The 22,928-nt window shown below is 59.0% G+C and overlaps 1 pseudogene; it reads right to left on the reverse strand.

Moving 5' to 3' along the window:
* LOC119111480 (bromodomain adjacent to zinc finger domain protein 2B-like) overlaps positions 1-15,774 on the reverse strand; it is a 39,998-nt pseudogene extending 24,224 nt beyond the window's left edge.
* Between the last annotated feature and the right edge of the window lie 7,154 nt (positions 15,775-22,928).

A 22,928-nucleotide genomic window follows, 5' to 3' on the forward strand; every position in this document is an offset into this window, starting at 1 on the left:
GCGTGCATGTGTCCGTTGAGCAAATGGTGGCACTGTATCGTGCTCACGTACATCTGATGTAACAGCTCATGGGGGCGATTTCATCGCCGGATGTTTCGACATTCCTTTTCGTCGAGAAACTGCATTAGAAGCCAGGAAATGGTGTAATTAGCCAGAATTCTGAACAACGATATGGCCGATTCGCGCTTTATGACCCCGTCAAATGACACAGAATGGCGTATATTGGGCAAGATACCAAGAAGGAAACCAGATGGCATCGATTCTTGTCATGCTTATCCAATTGTTGTTTCTCGCCCAGCATCCAAACAGGTGTTTATCTTGCTCGGAGGAGCTCAACGTGATCTGATCATGACGGTCCAGCAGCTCAGCGTGGGTGTTCAGCATGCACGTACGGGCCCCATCACACGCGATATGAAACGAAGAACTTCCCAGAACCTTGCAAAATTTAATGTCACTACTATCAGCTTTGCATGAGGAGAAACAACTTACGAGCAGTTTGACGCTCTGCAAACATCTAACCAGTGACGACTTTTTAACCCTCTAAGTATGCCTTTATTGACGCATCTTAACCATGATAGTTCAGTGGTAAGGCATGAAAATCGCCAGTAATCAAAGCGGATCTATAATAACAACCATCGAGGTATTATTAGCCGTGAAATTTCATGGCTCTTTCCACCGAAAACCTATCATGTGATGCTGGGAATGTTCTACCCAAAGACCTTAATGTTCAAAACTATTCAGGCCCGAGACGAAATGCCCTCGCTCCCACCAACCCAAACAAACGCCCAACAGTCTCTGCCATACGCATCATAAACACATACGCCAGTGTGCCAGACAGTCAGCGCGTCACCAGAGCAAGGACTGGCCGGCGCCGGCAGCCAGCAGCGCAACACAGACTGCGAACGGCCACCACCCAGCTGGTGTCACTTCCGGCCGGGGCTCGGGCTTAGGGACAGCGTGGGTCCGACACCTCGGGGCCCGGCGCGTCTCGCCAGGCATAAACACAGCCGCCTCCGGGGCGGAAAGGCCAGGCCGAAATCGGCGGCCGGTACACCACATCACAGCCAGGCGAGGCAGGACGGTCGGTACACCACAGCGGGGCGAGGCAGGACGGCCGGTACACCACAGCGGGGCGGGGCAGGACGGCCGGTGCACCACAGCGGGGCGAGGCAGGACGGCCGGTACACCACAGCGGGGCGAGGCAGGACGGCCGGTACACCACAGCGGGGCGAGGCAGGACGGCCGGTACACCACAGCGGAGCGGGGCAAGACGGCCGGTACACCTCAGCGGAGCGGGGCAAGACGGCCGGTACACCACAGCGGAGCGGGGCAAGACGACCGGTACACCACAGCGGAGCGGAGTGGGGCAGAACAGCGGCGCAACCCGGCCCCGGTCGGCACACCGGGCGACGACAGCACAGGCAGGACCGATGGAGCAGACCTTGTGCCGCTTGAAACACCAGGCGCCACCACTGCTTACGCCCGACGTCGAGGCTAAGTGCAAGAATCGGCAAGTGCAGCGACGGGAGTCGTTAATCCCCGACACAGCCATCCCCACGGCAAGTGAGTTCGGTTCACTTGAATGACCACTGCCCAGTATCGGCAGCTTGAGGCGGGTTCGCAGACCAGACCCGGGCCCGGCAGCATCAGAGCGCCCCGATGACGTGCGTGATATTGCGCCCATCCCCCCGTCTGTGACGCGCAAGACGCTACGCTGAATTAACACACTGGCACTGGGCGCGGCCAAGGAAAGCAGGGCTCGTTGCGCCGGGCGATGCGTCATGTTCTTGATCAGGATACGGACCATTTAAACAGCGCGTAAATCAGTCGACACGGCTTAGCCAGGGGCCGGCTCAAGCATAAACAATGTTCGAACACAAGCCCCCTCGCATAAGGCTCGGGTCGCGAGGGTGGTGGACAGCTTAAGTCTAGTTCATCGGTGTAGACGGCGACGGGTCACCGATTTACCGAGCCGAGCCCTCCCGCAACTGCTGTCAACGTTCTAATTTCATAATAACAACGTTCAAATTGCACAAAACAATCAGGTAGACAAGCTCCAATGCACTATAGGGCATACTACGTACGCGGCCATAAAGACGCAACACCAGCGGGACAGCTGGGCATTGCCAGATTGACATATTCGACATATGTATCTACTGAATATCGATGACACATTGTGCATGCATGAATGTCATTCAGTCTCCCGAACACATGATTGCACTTTTACTGCATTATGGCTTTGGAAGATCAATTTGAAAATCGAAAGTTGTTTTGCTTTCACCACAGCCTGACACTGTAAACGTTACGGACTTCACATATAATCAATAATGTTGACTTTCCCTTCCTGGACCGGGTAAGATGTAGGTCACGGCCAGGGCCACTCTGCTCGTACTACTCACCGAAGACGCTCGGGTCCAGCCCGGCAGCCGACCCGGAGCTCTGCTCCTTGGAACGTTTCTTGTCAGAACTCCCCTTGGAGTCCTTCTCCATGATTACCTAATCTCTTTGCCTGCAACAAGGGATGTCAGCAATTAGATTGATCAAAATGAAAATGCATCAAAACACGGCGTCGACAGCAGCATCAATGACAACGAATGGCGGTGTTTGCTGAATGAAAATTAGCCGGATCAACACGATATATCACCCGAAAGGAAAACGGGAATGGCAGACGAGTACCAGCAAACCATGCGCTCGCCTCAAATCACAGCAACAAACAGTGGGAGAGGCTCAATTTTCCCAATCCGCTACGTCGTCAATCCAAGCGAAAGCGTAATGTAACACGGAAGGTGTCACCAGCTTCCGCCGGCTGACATCCCCTCAGCCTGCACATGAGAATCAGCGTGACACAGGCGGCGTCAGGTCCCGGCCGGCACGGCAGCGGGCCCGACGAGCAAGGTGCACCGGCTCCGTCTGCCGTTCCGCCAGCTATCGAGTTCGGCCGGCGACGGGGCGGTGCGCAGCGCCGGCACCAGCTCGGGGAGAGGGGAGAGAGCGCGACGGGCGCCACCGTGCGGGCCGAGTCACCGTCCTCAGCGCACTCTGCGGGCGGCCGGAGGGGGGAGGGACAGACCGGCGGGCCCGAGCGGGCCCGGCCGGCCGACTCGTGACTCACCGGGCCGGAGATTTACGGCCCCCGGCCGGCCGACGCATTAGTTGCACATAACCCGGGCCCGGTCGTTCGATCGCCGCTGCCGGCGCCGGCGGTCGGCGGCCGTGCCGGGCCGGCCACCCCTCGGCCTCTCGGTCGCCGGGAGCGGTGACGTCGCAAACTGGCCGGAGAGCGGGGCCGGCCGCCATCGCGCCGGCTCCGGCAGCCTGCTCCCCGGCCCGGCCCTGGCGCCGGCGGCCGCCGGCCCGCCCGCCCGGACGCAGCTGCCAGCGGTCCAATGGTGCCGCGGCGGCGCCAGGCCAGCAGCACGGCTGACGGCTGGGGTCTCGGCGCGCGCTCACGGCGCGTAACAGCCGCTCAGCCGCACCCGGGGACGCCGCGAACAGGATCTTTCGACGAGATCGATCGGCTACCGTGAGGCAAACATCTGGCGCCGACGGCCAACACCGGCGCCGCGCCACTCGAACGAGAGGAAGCGTCGTCGTCCCGCCTTTCGGGTGAGCCCCGACAAGCGACCGTCGGCGGCGCCACTCGAACGAGGGGAAGCGGCGTCGTCCCGCCGTTCGGGCGAGCCCCGACAAGCGACCGTCGGCGCGCGAGCAGCACCAACACAGACGGGAAACGTATCGACATGGCCAGCGCAAATCGACACGCCATAAGCGGCGATTGCAGGAGAGGTGCTGCGATAGAGCCCGTTCTTTGCAGTCAACCAGCGACGGCATGCATCTGAGGGCAGGCGAGAGCTGAGCTCCTGACATTCCAAGCGCCTGGCCAGCCGGCGGCGAATGGCGGAAATGCATCGGCTCTCCCAACCGTGTACTTCAGCTGAGGCAGCTGGCCGGCTGGCTGCTGCACAATCCCATCTTGACGCTGGAAAACGGGAGTGTTTCGGACTGCGGCTGTAGCATCTGTTAACCTGCGAGGCACGGCGACGGTTCGTTTACCAGATGTGAAAAGGCGTGGGAAAATGAAAACCCATAGAGCCTTGGTATCTCCTTATTCAAACCGAGCTGAGAGGGGCCAGTCTTGTGTATATAACAGAAATGCACCATGTTACGGCTGATGTTATGTCAAGCCGCATCTACCGGCTTTCATGCCGACGTCGAAGACCGATCACCCATCGAACAGCTCGCCAGGAGCGCGGCTGTTTTTCGTCTAATCTCCAGCACGACCAGAGCATGACCTGTCACCGCGCCCAGCGCAGCCAGCGCACAGTGCTGCGGCGTGGAAGGACGCGGCGGTCGCCCGGCCCGGGCCGCGCCGCTGGCGGGTCGGACGGCCAGCTGTGGCCTGGTGACGGCACACAGCGACGGACGGACGGGACGGGGCGGGGCGGGGCGCCGTGGTCCGACGGGACTCCGCCGCGGCCGCCGCCTCGCCGGCACTGCAGCGACACGGCACCCGGACGACAGCGAGGCGGCGCCCGGACAGCGCGGCGGCGCCCGGACGACAGCGCGGCGGCGCCCGGACGCCTTATCGACGCTTTCCGGGGCAAGCCGTCGAGATAGCAGCTGTGTCAATCCAGATGCGCATCGGACTCTGCGGGAGAGCGCCGCAAGGTGCCGCGGCGGGCCGACGGGACGCCGCCTCACTTCCGGGCGGCCCGGCCGCCGCCGGAGGCCATCCTCCCGCGCCCGGGGCGTGACCCATTCCCGGACCAACGGGTGGAGCGCGCTCGCTCCCGCCCAGACTCAAGCGCGCGGCAGTTCCTTTGACGTCAGGCGGAGGGGATGGGCACGGAGGCGCGGCCGCACAATGGGACGGCTGCAGGGCCAGGGCGCACCGACCTCGCCAGGCTGGCAGGACGGCCCGGCAGGCCGGGGGAGGGGGAGGGGGGGGGGGGAGCGAGCAGCGCCCGCGCCCAGACGTGACGAAGCTGGCCCAGGCCGGACTAAAACGCGGTGCCGGTTTAAAATGCAGTCGCTGCTCCATCAGACGAGCTGCTGCATCAGGCGGATTAACTGCACGAATGATCGCGGAGGTCTATGGACGTGATCGCAGGTGTGAATGTTGTGTGGAGGGGCGCCGAGTGAATGGCGGCCAGAGCGCGCCGCACGGCGGCGACGGTCGACGGCCAGCAGGGCGCTGCAGCGGGGATTTCGGAGCTCCGTCGGTACACTGCGCCCCACCCTGGAGAGGCCCGTGCCGCCCAGTGCACCAGGCCGGACACGGAGACCAGGCGGGGCAGTACGCGGACCTGCGGGCAGGGTCCAGCAGGAAAGCGGGCCGGCTCGGAGCGCCTGGCTCGGCCAGCGAGTCGGCACGGGGAGCGGGCCAGTCCGCCGGCGGGCCCAGCCGCGACGAGCGCTGCTCCAGGCGCCGCGCCGGCCAGCTGCGGTCCGCCGGACGCGCCCGCCGTGTCGTTCACCCGGCCGGCGGTCCCGGAGGCGGCAGGCATGCAGAACGGGCCGGCCCGGCCACCTGCCACGTGTCACCGGGCCGGGTCAGGCGGCGGACAGGCCGAGCACGGCTGCCAGCCTGGCCGCCGTCGCAGGCATCCGGCGGCGGCGGCGGCCATCACGGCCGGCGCCAGCGCGGCGTTCGCCCGTCGCCGGCGGAAGACGGCAGGGTCGCGAGCACGCGCCTGAACTTCGGCCGGCGAGCGCGGGGCTCGTGAGTTCGGTGGGAGGGGCGACGGGCAGCCGCCGGGCGGGCGGATCGTTCCGATGGCGGGGGTCGGGGCTGCGGCGGGCGGCCGCTGGACCCGGTTGGCAGAGCTGGTGGCTGAGCCGCAATAACTGGCCGGCTCTGCCGGACACCGGCGCCCGCAGCTCGGCCGCAGAACGGACCTGTCGCGCCACGCGGGACGTCCGGGTGCACGCAGCCCCGCTTCCCCACAGCTGGGCAGGAGGAGGGACGGCCGCTTCGCCTAGCCCAACAGATGTCCTGACGGCCAGGAGCAGGCGGAGAGAGCGCGCGCGCGGCCGGCTCGCGCCGACACCAGACCGGTGGCCGGGGGCGGACGCACGGCGAGCGGGCCGGCCGACCTCGCTGGAGCTGCCCGGCGCCGCACTGCGGCCGAGATCCGGAACGGTCGGCCGGGCGGGCGGCGATTCCGGGAACGGGGGCAGTCATGGCCGTTGTGCAACTCGGCCGCCCGCCGCCCGCACCGAGCCGAGTCCCGACTCCCGGCCGGCGGAGAGGCGGTCGCGCCCCGGCTCCGCTGCCAGGACAGGGGGCACCGGCGCAGCGGCCGGGGCAGGCGGCGCGTCCCCAGCGCGGCTCCGGCCCGGCGCGCGGGACGCGCAGTTCCGACGCGCGAGGATGGCGGGGTACCGGCGGTCGGGGCGCGAGGGAGGGAGGGGGGGGGGATCGGCCGGGGCTCCCCGCCGCGGCCGGCCGGCGGCGCAGTTCGGCGCGGTAGAAAGGCGGAGGACGGGGGCCGCGGCCGGAGCGGCCGGATCGGCTGGCTGGCGGGCAGGCGGGCGGGCGGGCGGCGGCGGGGTGATAGAGCAGGCGGCGGGCCGCTATTTCGGGCAGGCCGCGGCGTCCGCCTGACACGGCCGCCGCGTGTCCCGGTGACGAAACGGCTGACGTCAGCCCAGACCGCCGCCTTCTGTGACGGCTGCGTCGCGGCCGCGCCGCCCAGGCGGCAGCCGCGGCCCACACAACGGCAAGCGCCCACCAAACGAAAGGCGGGCAGGACGCAGCTGGGAGCCGGCTCGCGGCAGCCCCTCTACGGGCACGGCCAACACCTGCGCAGGCGAGCAGGCGGTCCACACCACTCACACGGACGCGCGGAGCCGCCGCCGGGCGTGCACGCGGCGGGCGGCGGGGTACCAACCTGCGACTGCAGCTGGAATGCGCCGGCTGCAGGGCGCGCGACGACGGCGCCGCGCCGCTCACGAAGCTCACAGATCACTGGCGCGCGCCCGGGCACTGCTCACAGACGCGTGGCGGCCGGCCGCGGGTCGGCACTCGAGGCGGCACGGCCCGACAGATACCGGCCGGGCTATCGGGCGCACCGGCAGGGCGGCAGCGGCTCACTGACCGGCCGCGGCCGAGCCTCCAGCGCCGGCCATATTGATCACGGCCGGCAGCCACACCGCGCGCCGGCTGTATGTGTGTGTGTGTATGTGTGTGTGAGCGGAGAGAGAGCGGACGCGCTCGCGGCCAGCCGGCAGGTTTTTGTTGTGGGCCCGCGCCGCTAATGGTCGATGGGAGGCCGGGTGCGGCGGCGCTGCCTCGCTGGCACGGCCCCGCTCAAAACTATCGACCGGCGACGCTCGGTGCGGCGATCCCCGGCACTCGATCACGAGCGCGAGCGCGCTCCACCGGCCGCACGCACTGCGCCCGGCGCCACCGCGGACCGACTGCGGCCGCCGCCGACGCCGCCCGGCCGCCCGGCCGCGAGGGGACGCGCCGCCGGGCCTCGCTCACCGGCTCGCGCGCGCAGGGTCGGCCGAGGCGCGCGCGGCGGCGCCAGGGGCCGCGCGGCAGCGCCGGGCGCGCTGGCGGCCGCCACAGGCAAAAAGACCGGCAGATGGTGGGGTCGCGGCGAACGGGAGCGGCCGCTCTTTGTGCAGCGTGCCGCGTCAATAGTCGCGGCCGCCGGTCCGCGACCACAGCTTGGAGCGGTTGCGTGCGGCCGGGAGCGGCGCCGAGGAGAGCTGCCCGCCACGGCCGCCGTCGCCACCGCCGCTCGCTCGCCCGTCCGCCCGCCCGCCTGCACACGGAAAATCGTTACCGGCCGGCGCTCGCGCGGCCGGCGGCGGGAGGCGGCCGGCGGCCGGTGCCAAACGGCGCCACTCGGCGCCCCCCGCAGCCGGCGCTGACAAAATGGAGACGCGTCCGCCGTGCTGCCGGCCGACCCGCCGCCATCTCGGCCGTCCGGCGACCGGGCCAGCCCGCGCCCCGCGCCCCGCGCCGCCGCCCGCCGCCGTCGGCCGCCCACCCGCCACCGAGACGAGGAGGCCACGCCGCGGCACGGCAAAGCGGCGGAGACGACCGCCAACGGAGACGCCCGACCACTGAGCCGATAGCTAGCGTGCGGCGGCGACCAAAGGCAAAGACCGGACGGGTGTCGCTTTCGACGGCCACGGTATGTCGTGGAGCAGAAACAGCTGCTGGCGCCCAAAGAGCTCTCAGCGAGGCATAGCGCCAGCCGGACCGATACGCCGGAGGTGCCCAGCATCGGGCCGCTGTCGCCCCAGGCCCGCCACCCGCTCGCCGTCAGCCGCCCACGCGGCAGACCGCGCCACCGAACAACCGCCTTGCCGCAACCACGCGCCGCCGCGCCCCGTCCGACGCCAAAGTCCCGGCCAGCGTCACAGACCGCATGCATCCAGGTCAGCACACGTCACTGCAGCCGGCGGCAATGGAGCCGCCAGCGGTCGGTCGGCCGCCGCGTCACGGCAGAGCGGCATCGGATCGGGTGCGGATAATACGAACAGCCCGCACGCGGCGCGGCACGTTTTGCACGGGGTCAGATCGTGGTAAATATTCTATCCACGCCGCTTCCCCCCGCCCCCCCCCCCCCCTATCCAGAGCTGAGAGAAGGAACCGAATAAACACTTCTACCCGCTCGCATCCTCCGCGACAGACAACCTCGGCGGGAATCCTCGCTCACTCACGCACGGCGGCCGGCTCATCAAAATATATGTCCGCTTCACCGCGAAAAGGGCGGCGCAAAATGGCAAAGATGCAATCCCGCATGTCGTTACGGGAGCAGCTCGTCCATTCAGCTTTGACTGCTTTATGATTACAGTGTCGGTGCCCAGCCCTACTTCGCTGCATACAGGTCTGACATAATACATTTCAGACGCATTAACACCAGCACGAAGTGTCGCCGCATTGGCATGCCGAGGGACACTTCATGCGCAGAGCGTCGCGCCGCGGTCGTGAAAATGACCAGACAGAGGAGTTTTGTGGGAAACGGTAAGAACAAAGAAGAATTGCTGAAAAAAACAAATCGACGTCACGCTATCTGTAAGGCTCCAGTTGCATCTTCAGACTGGAGCTCCTTCGCTCCAACAGGAGGGAGCAAGCCAATAAACGGTGGCCATGACACCAAGGACGAACGAGCGCCGGGCAAACTTGATGTCTTTACGCCGGGGCGCCGCACACGGGCCGGTGAGAGCGCAGGTGTCTTCAAATGAGATGAACACCGTCCAACGCTAAAACAATGAGCTGCGTACAGAACATTAGCAGCCAAAGCAGCGCACCGCCCCGAAACATCAAACCGTGATTCCTCGCAACGACAGAGTGAAACGTGCTTGAGCCAAATCAAATCATGACAGAAGCGTGCCTCTATTATGGGAACACTGCGAGTAACAGGATCGGGGAAGCCCAAACCACTCCAGAAGGAATGTACACTGAGTCTGTCTTCCACTGCATACCTCGTGCACACGCCACCTCGTGTGCTCATTACGACACGGCTCTCCGACCAGAGGTAACGACACGGCCTCCAATACGATGTTAAGTGCAGAGCCAAACACTATTTGTTGCAATACTGCATGGAATTTTGACGTGGCACTTATCAAAGTTTGCCCGGTCATGTACGTGATATCGCTTATCTTTGTTTGCGCGCACTTCTTCCACGTTGGCGTTGAGCTTAAACATTTACAACACGCGCGGAATTAACTCGAGGGAAGCATCTTTCATTTCCGATGAAGCAGCGATATAGCCGCTTGCGTGCTTTTGCTAATAACCATACCCACTGCAGGCCACATTGCGTTCTGGCATTCAGGATGGGAAGGGGCTCACCGCCATCCCGATCCCACATCCACGGTGGCTCCCTTGTCACACCGATGAAGAGCAGTTCCTTGGTACTTTCCCCAGCCATGCAAGGTACATCCCAGCACTGCGTTTTAATCAGAATTGTTCGGCTATTGATCGGACCGTATGGCTACTGGCATTCCCGGCGCCGCTACCCGCCGTTGGCAGCCAGGGCCAACGCCGCGTGAGCAGCTACATTCTTCCTCGTGAAGAGCTGTGACAAACTAGCAGTGCCGAGACTTACACCTGATGCCGATCAGTATGTCTGATTAGAATCTCAGATTCCTGCACGCCCGTCATGATACAACGGCGCGATTTAACTATCGTCGGCGGTGGCGCGACGAGCTCTCGAGCTGGCGGGCGGTCGAGGCGCAGGGCGCTCCATCCCAGCTCTAAAGAATCGGCCCCACTTGTGTTCAGCTCGCTTCAATATTCCTGACCTCAAATACGGAGGCATAAACACAGACATGAGATCCCACGTCAAAGTGGGTCAAACTGCAAACTTTCCACCTGTTGTCCAAGCTTGTGCATGCAACAAATATTCTACGGCGTGGGCCGTTGCAGTCACGTGTTCCACTCACGAGCCGAGCAGATGGACAGTCGGCAGGGGAAGCCCCTGTCCCGGTGCCCGACCCGATCTGCCTGATGTGAGCGAGCGCGGCGCCGGCGCGACCGCTGCGCAGGACCGGGGGATCGGACCGGCCGCGGCCAGAGGCGAGTGAGGGCTCCGGCACGTGAAAACGTCGCCCCGCGCCCTCCTGTCCGTGCCGCCCACAATCGCTCCAGGTGCATGTGGGCCATTCGTCACAACCAACAAAAACAGCACGTCCCCGATTTTGTCCAAAGGGGATCACTCCGCGTGAATCAGCTCCTTGCCCCATGCCAGTGAGTCAGCAGGCCCGGCGGGAGGGCCCCTCGAGACAGCGAAGGATCCCGGCACAAAACACGTGACTCGGATGTGTTTAATAGAGCAGACGCTGGGAGCGACAGCAAGAGTCAAAAGTCACGGCGCACAGGAGCGAACAGGACGAGTCGAGGGGTCACGGCACATAGGAGCAGTTAGAGCGAGTCAGGGGTCACGGCACACAGCAGCGGTCAGGACGAGTCAGGGCTCACGGCACACAGGAGTAAACAGGACGAGGAGCGAGTCAGGGGTCACGGCACACAGCAGTGGACAGGACGAGTCAGCGGTCACGACACAGCGGTGGACAGCACGAGTCGAGGGGTCACGGCACAGCAGTGGGCAGGACGAGTCGAAAACTCACGGCACACAGCAGCGGTCAGGACGAGTCAGGGGTCACGGCACACAGCAGCGGTCAGGACGAGTCGAGGGGTCACGGCACAGCAGTGGACAGGACGAGTCGAGGGGTCACGGCACAGCAGTGGACGGGACGAGTCGAGGGGTCACGGCACACAGCAGTGGACAGGACGAGTCGAGGGGTCACGGCACACCGCAGCGGTCAGGACGAGTCGAGGGGTCACGTCACACAGCAGTAGACAGGACGAGTCGAGGGGTCACGGCACACAGCAGTGGACAGGACGAGTCGAGGGGTCACGGCACACAGCAGTGGACAGGACAGATCCGAAGTCATAGAAGGCATCGATGGTCAGGACAGGTTCGGAGTCAGAGTACACAGCCGTCATCAGGACCAGTCCTGGCAGTTAGGGCGTCACCACCGACGGCTCAGCCGGGCGGCATGGGGGTCAGGCATCACCACACCCCGCCCAGCGAGTCTTCAGGCTCCTGGCTGGCACAAGTTCCCCGTGCCCCTCCTCCCCCCCCCCCCCTCCCTCTCCTTCCTTCCCGCCCATGTGAACGCCGCCAGGCATATTATTTCAGTACTCAAAACTACGACATTGCAAAACCGCGCCTGGAACGATGTGCCCGTCTCAACTGTGCACGCGCATATCCCGAAGACGTGCTAAGACTGGCCGCTTTATTCTGAAGTGATTTCGAATTGGTACGAGATAGCTAATTGCAGCACGCTGAGAGATTCAAAGCCGTCACCCCATTGAAAGCCAAACTGCTTTAGCCTCTAAATCTTTTATAGTTATTTCGATCCTTGTTTCCGCGCTTGCATGTATGCTGTCCGCCAGCCTATTCCAAACCGGATTGTGTAGACAAAAAAAAATACGTGATCAGGAATGCTACACCAAAGGTCAAGGTATTGACCACAGATCACAGGTTTGCCCCTTAACCGCCGCTGTGTGCCATTGATTGGCCGAGTGTAACGTCGCACGCGGTATGCCGCGACGGGGCCGGATTTTCTCCACAGATAGCGTAAGATGTTTTCAGCACACGTAACAGAAACAAATGTTATGACGTCACAGATGCCCGGCGTGCCCCGACGGTCACATTTTGCCTTGTCTGATAGTCATCAAAGGTGAAATACGTGGCTCAATTTTCCGTAGTTCCCTTGATGCATGTAATCTTCTTCGCAATGACTACGGACTTCCACAAATGCAATGAATTCTACCACGTCCATGCCACCGCAAATCCTCTTTGGAACAGCAATCTCCTGTTAAAGGTCCAGGAATGATGGGGTATATGTGACGGGGGCGGCTAGAAAAGTCGAGCCTTTCAGGTTTCAAGATTCTGCAAACGCGGTACGGAGAGCAGGCACGTAAGGCGCGAGCAGACTTGCTCAACTTACCAAACGGAATGGGGTAAAAACGTTAACAGCAGTGGTCAGAACAGATCCGGAATCATCGCACCGTGATGTGCCGTGATTCCGGATTCCGGCGCGATCGTAGGACAGAAAAGGTAGTTGCTGCCGATGTGGACCACTTCTTGACAAGAATATTCTAACAATATAGAAAACACACGCAGCATTCGCAGTCAACGTGCCCGCGCCGACAAACTTGTCAATATTCCGCTGGTCTACGGGATAATCATGGGATGCATCTCCCGCCGGTTCTCTCATCGCAGAATTGCGCCTGACGTGGCGTATTTGAGAGACTGATGCCTTCCGCACAGCTCAAAGGCCTCTGCTTTAATCGGACATGACCTTGTATGCATTTGAGCATGACGATTTCACTTAACGGTTTGGCGTTTGGCCTACGGGCCCTCCCGCCTTTCGTTTCGAATTAGCGTTCCCACTTTGCACTTGCAGTTGGCACATACCGTTTTGTGTTTTCTCCGCGGTGCCAGCGCTCTGCGGGCGGCGGGACTGTCCCGCCTTCCGACATGACGCGTGCGACGCGACTCCCGGGTCGCGATTGCTGGCGACCGGCGGCGGCACGAGCGCGACTACCAAACACGCATCCTTGAACGACTTGGCAGGGGGACTTGGTGGCGACGCTGTGCAGTACACAAGCCTCACCAGTGCAGTATGTGTCTTCATGCACGCAGCAGAAATGGTGCAAAGCGACATGTCATCGGTGAAGGGTCTCACTGGCAAGAAGAGCACTGGCTCTTCAGCCGGATCGTTTTCACATTACTGCTGCCTCCGAGTCGCAGCGACAGGCCACGCACCGTAGCATCCATTCTCTCTTCCCCTTTTATGCCATACGGATACAAAAAGACCACGGGTCTGGGCGGCACGACCCCGCCAAGCTCCTGATGTGTTCCGTTGCGCTGGGTCTGGCAGCGTGGGGTAACCCCGCAGAGCGCAGCGCAACGTCCAATGCCTCGGCTGAAGGGACCCTGGCACACCTCAGCGTGGTTGCGCCGAAATCGCGGGCAGGTGCTATGTGGTTCCCAAACTGCAAGGGTTGCGCGCGTGTCGTGTCTAACGGCATGTGCGCACTCGTCACGGCCCGAGAACACACCATCCGTGCGCCAACTTCCGCGCAACCTGGTCTGCGCGCGACCAGATGCCTCCAGCCACCGAGTGACTTTTCTTAACGAGGGAAGGATATTTCGAGTTGCTAAATATTCAGTTGCAAAAAGTTCAAACCCATAATCAGGTCGTTCAAACTTCACCGCGACACTTTGACAAACATTGCGTCTGAAGGGCATATCTATCGTCCGGGCGCCGGTGCTGTGGCGCACGCTCGAGCCGGACCTAAGGGGAGCACAGCTTATCAGCGCCCACATGGCGCACCACTTGTCTCGTTCGAAACGACTGAACGTCCCCAGACCGCCTCCCGGGAAACTACCTGCCGCGTGGAAAGATGGCCATCAACTGCAGATCAGCCAACTGGCGGCCAAATGCCCTCGATTCACGGCGAACAATTTCCGATGTTTCAACTTGTTATCGATGCACGTAACTGATGCAGCTACTATAGCGGCAGCTTCTCACGCTGCCGAATACCTCGCCAGGGTTCTATGTGACGTAACCAAGAAGAAAAGTAAATATATCGTATAACATCAACACGAACGCCTCAAAGCAATGGAAGCGGGTGAGCCTGAGGGAACACCAGCATGAAAGCGCAGCAACTGTTCTCACAAAACATACTCCCAACTCAGTTATGAAATCATCCGCCACACGGTGCTATTCCCGACCAAATGACAGCCCAGAGGTACAAACTTTGCCATGCGTGGACTCGTGATGCCATAGAAGGAGGTCGCCTATCGCCACAAGGCAAGGCCAGAGTCAGGGTCGGCCAGGGTTGAGCTCGGGAGTGCCCGCTGGCGAGACTCGGAGAACGGGCCGACGCTTCCTAGTGCGTCACTAACACGCCACTACTGGCCTCGACGCCCCCACAGCGGGGCCCTGCCGGTGCTCCGTAGCCGACAGGCAGGCGTCACGTCCGCCCCGCCAGGGCAGCAGCGAGCTGGACGGAGCGCGGCCGGCTCCGGGGGCGCCGCGGCTCGGCTCCGGCCGCCACCGGCGTCATCCCGAGAACAAAGGCGGCGGCCGGGCGCACTCGGCCGGGTCCGGTCGGGCCGGCCGGCCGCTCTGGGGACACCTGGCAGCCGGCGGGCCGGCGCCGCGCCCGGGCCAGGCCCGCCGCGGCGACCTGGCCGCCGCCCGCAGCCTTGAGGCGCCCGGCCCGCCGCGGCCGCACAAAAAGTGGCGCAGGGCGCCGGCCGTGGGGCGCGGCGCCGCTGACGGCCGCCGGACCGCAGCGGAGAGCTGTGAAGCGAGCGGCTGGCTGCTGGCTGGCGGCCTGTCTCTGCGGCTACCATCGATCTCTGCCGGCCGCCGTCGCCGTCGCCGTCGCCGTCCCCAGCCCGGCCCGGCCCGGCCCGGCTGACTCACGCCGGCCGTGTGACGCCTCTCCTCCCGCCAGGGGGACGCCGCCGGCCCGTACGGCCCGTCACGCCCCGCGCGACGCCACTCTCGGCCTGATTCATGCGCCATACGACTGTCCGTGCTCTCAGCTGTCCAACTATGCCAAAATCAACCCGATACGACCCCATGCAGGCGAGTTACGACAATAATAACTCGCCTCCTAATAACTCCGCCGCGAAATAAAAACCGTCTAAAATGGGCATTCTACGGTACAATGTCAAGGCCACATATCCACGTGCACTTAATGGTATTCGTGTGCTTAAATGAATCACGCGTCCGCGCGCTATCTTCGCGGGGCTGTGCGGGCCGCGCCGGCGGCCGCCCGCGCGACCCACACAAGATGTCTGCCGTGGACTGTCAAGCGGCCAGCCGCCGCCGGCCGGCCGGTCGGGGCCACGCAAAGTGCGAAAACGGCGCCGCAGGGCGCTTCTCCACGCACAAAAGCGACATCACAGCGCGCCGCTAGGCCATCGCTGTGTCATGGTGTAATTTTCGGGAAGTTTCAGATCGCGCTGAGCACGCCACGAGCGAAAAACTGGCGCGGCTCGGCGCACGGCCGGGAGCGAGACAAAGACGGACGGGACGAAGTAATGACCCAGTCAGAAAACACGGCAGCGTGCGACGGTGAGCAGGCAGGCGTCGTCGGGCGCGGGGCCGACGGCTGTACTCACCCCCGGCGCGGCGGCGTGCGTCCCTGCGTCGGCACCAGCTGTGCACCACTGCGCGTCCGCGCCCTCCGACGAGGCGCCGCCGCGCGCCGTACCTGAGTGCGCGGATAACGGGGGAAACGAAATGGATCCAGCACAAGTCGCCCGGCGCGGCCGCGCGCGGCCGTGACGTCACCGGCACAACTGGAATCCGCTGCGCCCTCACTCCGGATAATTTGCCGGCGAGCGAGGCGCGCGGCCAGGCCCGGCCCCGGCGGTGTTTGGTATGGATGGACTGCTCTCGGCGAGCGGCAGCCGATGGTGGCGGCAGGGGGACCGAGCGGGGCGCGGCCCAGCCGCCAGAGCGGCCCGAGTGGGGCGCTGCCGGCCGGCCGACGCCGAGCGTTGCAGATCCGGGCCCGGCCAGTGCTCGTCGCCACTGGAACGGGCACGAGCACACGCACAGATCAATGGTGACTGCAGGCCGGGCAGGCAGGACTACGGCAATCAATACGACGCCAGCGTACACGGCATCGGCCGGTGCAGCCCGGCGGCGACCCGTCCAGTGCTGGCGATTGTCACAGGGGAGGCGGCGCGTCGGTCGAGCAACACGCTCAGGCGGGCGCCCGCCGGACCCCGCTGATGCGGCGGCCGCTAGAGCAGCGACCGCAGGCAACTCTTCCCAGCATCCCGGCCGTCCGCACAGACAGTGCTGTACTTGGCTTACCAACAAATGCTCTTAGAACATCCACTGTGATTTGCAGGGCAATGTGACGGCCGGAACAGCAAATGGGCGGTTTATTACGTCTCATTACCATCATATGACTCAATGGTATTATGTTCCGCAAAGCTCATAGCGAAATAAGCCTGTTGAAGTTGATGGAAGAGTGTTCCAAGTGGACGGTTTTTCATTTCCCCAAATATAAAGAGCAACAATAATCTGATGGAATTTAAAGGCGAGCATTACTCGCTACGCTACTTGGGTTAAAAAGTCGGAGAGCTGCTTGGAATGTGGCTCACATGCACCTCACGTAGATGGGACGATTGCATCAAAAGTTTCCAAGGCACTGTCAATTTTAACAGGGGCAAACCTAAAAAGAACTTTATTGCACAAGTATTTCACTACAAGCGAGTAATTCGCCATCCCGCGCCAGTAAATCAGAAAACGTTGTTCTACGTTAGCATTAACTGGGCATCGCAAACGATGCAATGATTTACTGGCTGTCCGAATCCGAAATTGTAAATGCAGGAACTGCGGCACAATGCCGCAGCGGTTTCCTACGTGGAGTTCGCAGCAAACTGCTGTACGTTACATGATCGAATTTAGCGAACTGGGTAGACAATGAGGTATGTCTCAATGGACAAAAAGGGCTTTGTTCAGGATGATCTCTCGGAAGAGAACAAGTCGCAGCAACCACCTGGCACCTGCAACGAACTAAGAACCTAGATACATCTAGGCAGGGACCACGGCTGTCGACGGAGTCTTCAGGATCAGAGCTGATATGCATTTCAACCGGGGAAAGCGCCGATGCAATAGTATGCTTTTCGATGACAAAGCCAGACGAGATCAGAATACCACGTGGCAACCAGTTCGGTGGCCAGGGCCTCTACCACTTCTTGCAGTCACAGACATTCTCCGGGCAAGCCTCGCTCCCGCATAACTGGTGCTGTGTCAACCGACATGCCTCAGCGGGATCGGGCCGCAAAAATCCGTATAACTGGTGCTGTGTGCCGTATAACTGGTGCTGTGTGCCGTATAACTGGTGCTGTGTGCCGCATAACTGGTGCTGTGTACCGCATAATTGGTGCTGTGTACCGCATAACTGGTGCTGTGTACCGCATAACTGGTGCTGTGTACCGCATAACTGGTGCTGTGTACCGCATAACTGGTGCTGTGTCAACCGACATGCCTCAGCGGGATCGAGCCGCAAAAATCCGTATAACTGGTGCTGTGTGCCGTATAACTGGTGCTGTGTGCTGCATAACTGGTGCTGCGTACCGCATAATTGGTGCTGTGTACCGCATAACTGGTGCTGTGTCAATCGACATGCCTCAGCGGGATCGGGCCGCAAAAATCCGTATAACTGGTGCTGTGTGCCGTATAACTGGTGCTGTGTGCTGCATAACTGGTGCTGCGTACCGCATAATTGGTGCTGTGTACCGCATAACTGGTGCTGTGTACCGCATAACTGGTGCTGTGTCAATCGGCATGCCTCAGCGGGATCGAGCCGCAAAAATCGTGACACGCTGGATCTGTCCACTTTATTTGATTATTGCACTTCCTCCTAATTCTATTTTTGTGGAGTAGTTTACTTTTTGCCGACCGTTCCATCTTCACACAACCGTACCTGCGTAATCGATAATCACCACCTTGTGTCGTAGCGACGCTTAGCAAACATGTCTGATGCAACAGGTTGAATGTAATGAAATAATTGCTGGCGTAACGTTGAGGGTGCAATGCGTACGACGATTCATGCCATGCAGCATTACCGGGCAGATCTCAAGCCTCTATCGCCCGAACGACTATTCTCATGCTGTTGCAGCTCGTTGTACCGTTCCAGAAGCCTTCACCAACAGACGCCTTTCGGGAAGGTCATGGGCCCCCATACCGTTCCGTTCCGTAACCGTTCCGTTCTGTTCCGACCGGGGTCACCCGGCGATGCCCAAGTCAATCGCGGTATCCGGGCTCCGTGACCACTTTGAACTGTCTGGGTATGTTTAAATCAGCAACCCCCTCGGAGTGTCATGACTCGATTCGAGCAGTGGCCAATTCAGGGACCACACGAGGTCTTTCGTTCCTCTGAAAGTGAGAAGAACCCATGGCTTTCATCACGGGATCGATTACAGTGACCACAGTTCTGATCGTCTCGACACATTTTCACATCTTGCGGGCCCAGGACGATGCGGGATGGTAAATGTTCCGTGGCCATCATACATAGGTTTACCGGGATTATGTGCACCCGTAGGACACCTTTAAATGAGCCTCAGTCTATGAAAGGCCCAACAGCACTAATGTCAACATGCACACTGAAAGTGCTCCAAAAAATACCCGCTCTGAAAAGCAGGCGGAGGGGGAGGGGTGGAGTGGGATCCGCCAGCCACCTAAGACCTCAGAGATAACTTGACCGTAATTCCTTGATCGTAGGTCATGTCCATTTCCAGTCGAGTGAATGTGCCATGCAATCTGCTCATTTTACGGTATCCAGGCTATTATGCTCAATTTCCTCATGGAATCGCAAAGCTTAATGCGGTAGCAGCTTACCCGATAACCCTGATAACATCTGCAATCAGGAAGCCCAGGAAGCACGTGCATTTGACCCAGGTGACATGGGCGAGTCTCGATTTCTTCACTCTCACGCCGACATTTATGTGGTTTCTGCCGGCGCCAGAAGTCTTATCCGTCGATGACTTCCAAAACTTGCAACATAGTTATAATTTGTAGTCAAAATAGCGCGTCCATGTTAATTCTAGAGCAGGTCTACGAGCAACCACAGGTGTTCGTCCTTTCGTTTGGAAGATGTTTCCAGAAAAGTGACGTTGGTCTCCGTCCTACACTTCCCGTGCGCGTGTCAAGTACTCTACCCCCTTCTATAGTTGCGTGGCCGTCATCTTGCTGTTTCGATTCACAGGACCATTCAAGTCAAAGCGTAGGCCAAATGGTTTTCTGCCGATGACTTTATTTCGATGCCTTGAGACCCAATTCGATAGATTAGTACCTTTTGTGGACAGGTTAGACACCTCACGGATGCCTGAGAACGCCAAAAACACAGGCTTTCTGCCGCATGCAGGTCCCACGGACTCCAAGAGCACGCGCAGCCTCCGGGCGCGGACGCGGCCTAGCACTATGCTCACCTTGTACGCTGTATTTAGTGTCATCATGTACCAGCTCGGCAGCGCACACTGTGCAGCGACAAGACGACTATCTAAACGCCCCAGATATTGCGGCACTACCATTTGAAGGATCGGCCATTCTCAAACTGGAAACGAATCAATTCTGCTTTTCGACGCAAATCATGCGAGTCGATGCCGAACCCGATTCAGATTAATAACTTAGGGATTAATAGGAATCGACTGATGACTATGATAACTGTAATCCGCCAAAACGGAATCGATTCCTGAGCTGGATTTGATTCCAGTAAAGTCAAGCACGAGCTCGGCTCTGAGCCGCAAGAAGCTGTCAGTTTGACCTTTGCTCTCTTGATCGCCAGAGACCATGCCAGATCAGTCCAGATTACCAATCCAGGGTAAAATCCTGAAATACGGAGGCTGGGGTGCGCCGATATTGTCTAAATTACCGCACTCATGACAAGCTGATTAGCACTAACCCCGTTAACACTTACTTAGCATCAAGCGCACGGTGATACACAAGAACGTAGCCAAGGGGACAGGGCACGGGGATCATACCCTCCCCGTCGGAGCCAAGTGGTTTCCGCTAGATAACGGGTGATTCATGAAAATTTGACATCTGTTCTCCCTCTATCAAAATTCTGGCTTTGTGCTTGGTGATTCATGGAAAATATCCTTATTTCTGTACTTACAGAAATGAGGATATTTCATTTCTCCAGTATTTCTGTACATACGCCGGGAGACAACCTTTTGACGGAAATTTAGCTCGGAACACACAAACGCATACGCACATGCACACACACACGCACACAAGCCTAAAATTGGTAGAATCATGTCTTGGCCGTACAATTGCCTCCACAAATATGTCCTCGCCAAATTTGAAGGTGATGCCGTATTATCCTCCAGCCAAATTGTCGTGGGATAGCCTTTTCACTGCTCCCTTCTAAATGAAGAATGAACATCTCGAAACGGACAGATTTTGGCCCCATTTTGACCTACAATCTGCATTGAATCCAAGGGCTCCTTAGGAGGAGTGTTATACATTTGTATGCGGTTTTGAACTGAAATAGCCAGACTGAGGATAATTCGGTACGGTTGACAGGAAAGCCGTTTTTTAAGACCCCAACCCCTCGGCAGATGATGGTTGGCGGAACCACTCAGATTTGGCGCTTTTGTTCCAGCTAAAAGGTAAAATCAAAAATTAATTTTAAAAACGCACCCCCTCAAAATCCAGTAAGATAACTATGGTGATTTATTTTTGTTTCAGGGCGCTTGTTTTTCGACCGTCCCCTTACCAGGATACCGGCTGTCAGGGGCGCAGCCGCAGCCTCTTGAAGGGGTGGGGACACAGGACTCTCAAAGGGAGCCTGATGGCGATAGCCCCTCCCCCCCAAAAAAAAAACATCTGGCCCACTTCATGTCAAGGGGCGTCACTTTCTACATAATATTTTTACTTTTAACATTTTAACTGGAACAAAAACCACAAAATATAACGGCAGATTTTTATGTTTATATGTATATTGGGAGTGTATATATAAAGGGAGCGTTCCACATTTGAAAGGGATTTTGAGCTGGAAAAGCCATCCTGAGCACCATTTCATGCAGTTAACAGCTATGCCTTCCTTAGGACCCAAATCCTACTAGTTTCTGAGCTACACGCCCGCGAAGATGTGGACTTTTTCCGGGAGAATATTTCAAGGTCACTCAAGCATCCACGACGCCATTATACCGCCATTTAAAACCTGTTATTCCATTGGCCATGCGGCGGTTGAAGCCGAGAAAAACATCATTGTCGAGTCGTTCATATCTAGTGTTCGTGAGCACGATTTCCAGATATAGTGGCCGTCAATTGGCGCTCAATCAATGTTGTGCACGTTACGAAGATGTAACCAAGCAATGAAATATTCAGGAGGATACTTTCTAAACACAGAATGTGTGCCGTTTAGAGCGGCCCTTTCCACTTAAAAGCATACCAATACTTAAAAGTGCGCTTATTTCATCACATCTGATGCTTGCTTCAATATATTAAAATATGGAACATTCCTTCAAACAGTAAGCGGCGGCCAACAGCGGGAGAAAACGATGACACATGCACACCTTTGAACGTTTTAGGGCATCAAATTGTACGTTAAGACGGCATTCCTGGCGGATCTTTCATCTGTGCGATTCTTAAATTTATAATAGGAGTGTATCAGCATTCACAGCATCGCCAACTGACATTGGGCACTGGCGGTGAAACTGGAACATTAATGGAAGAATATATATTTTTCCCGTTCCTGTAACTGTTAATCTGTTCGGAGGAAATCCTCAAAATGATAAAGATGAAATTCTTCTTTTTCTATACCGGTACCCAGGAACAGGTGACCAGGAGTGTCCTTCCCTCTATCCCAGCGACGCAATACACCGTACGTTAACACTAGGAAACATACGATCAGGTCGCGGCACTCCCAGCTACGAGGAGGAAACAAACCTAAAGGAGCAGGCGAAGAGGTGATGCAGACCCGACAGGAATTGTGTTATGCAATAAGCAAGGACAAATCATATATGAGAAGGTTTAAAACAGTCCTAGCCAAAGTCAGTTAATGACAACCCGCTAGAACCATCCAATAAGCTGCAACCACTCTAACTGGTCATTCTCGTGCTGGGTTTTGAGCTGGATGTCCAGGGCGTCCACCCAGCTAAGCGGAGCTCGTTGCCAGGAGAACTCCCGGAGCCGGCACCATGAATTTGTGTGCAAGTGCATGAAAATAACTATCAGGACGTAATTATGGAGCATGAAGAAGGTTAAATATGAAGTGACTTACATACGTGAAGGGCAAAAAATTGCAATATATTCAAATATGGTGGTTACGTTAAAATAAATTCACGATATACTTGCAGATGATGCCCTTAACGATGGCTTTTGATGCAAAGATATCAGCTATTCTCGGAAAATATGAAATCATAACATCGTTCGACAGCTTAGGGCCAAAGCAAGATGTTGTAAACAGCCTATAATTACGATTAGAGAAGGGTTGGTCTAAATGTTTTACTCGCCTCATATCCATTTCATTCCATTCGTAGAGCTTGTATATTAAATCAAATGATGCAGGAGGCTGTTAAGTTGGAAATTTGTGCATTACAATTAACATTTGGGATTAGGATATACGCCCCAATGAAATCTTTGGATGGTTGACTTTATTTTGGAAGACTTTCGTAAGTATGTTTTTCACCATGGTTGTCCTCGCGCGCTTGCCGCCTGGTGTTTTTGCAGGGACAATGCCGTTCAGTTTTATGGAATCTGTATCCCCGACCATACTGGTCCTTGCTCCAAATATTGCTAGCGCGCGGGCAAAACTTTTCATATATCCTGTTTCACAGGCCAATCCTGCGAAAAGATGGGCGTCCACAGGCAAACAAATGCTGGCCTTTTCTCCATTTTTGACTCAT

The sequence above is a fragment of the Pollicipes pollicipes genome, unplaced genomic scaffold, assembly GCF_011947565.3.
Source record: "Pollicipes pollicipes isolate AB1234 unplaced genomic scaffold, Ppol_2.1 Scaffold_7261;HRSCAF=8764_pilon_pilon_pilon, whole genome shotgun sequence".
NCBI lineage: Eukaryota > Metazoa > Arthropoda > Thecostraca > Pollicipedomorpha > Pollicipedidae > Pollicipes > Pollicipes pollicipes.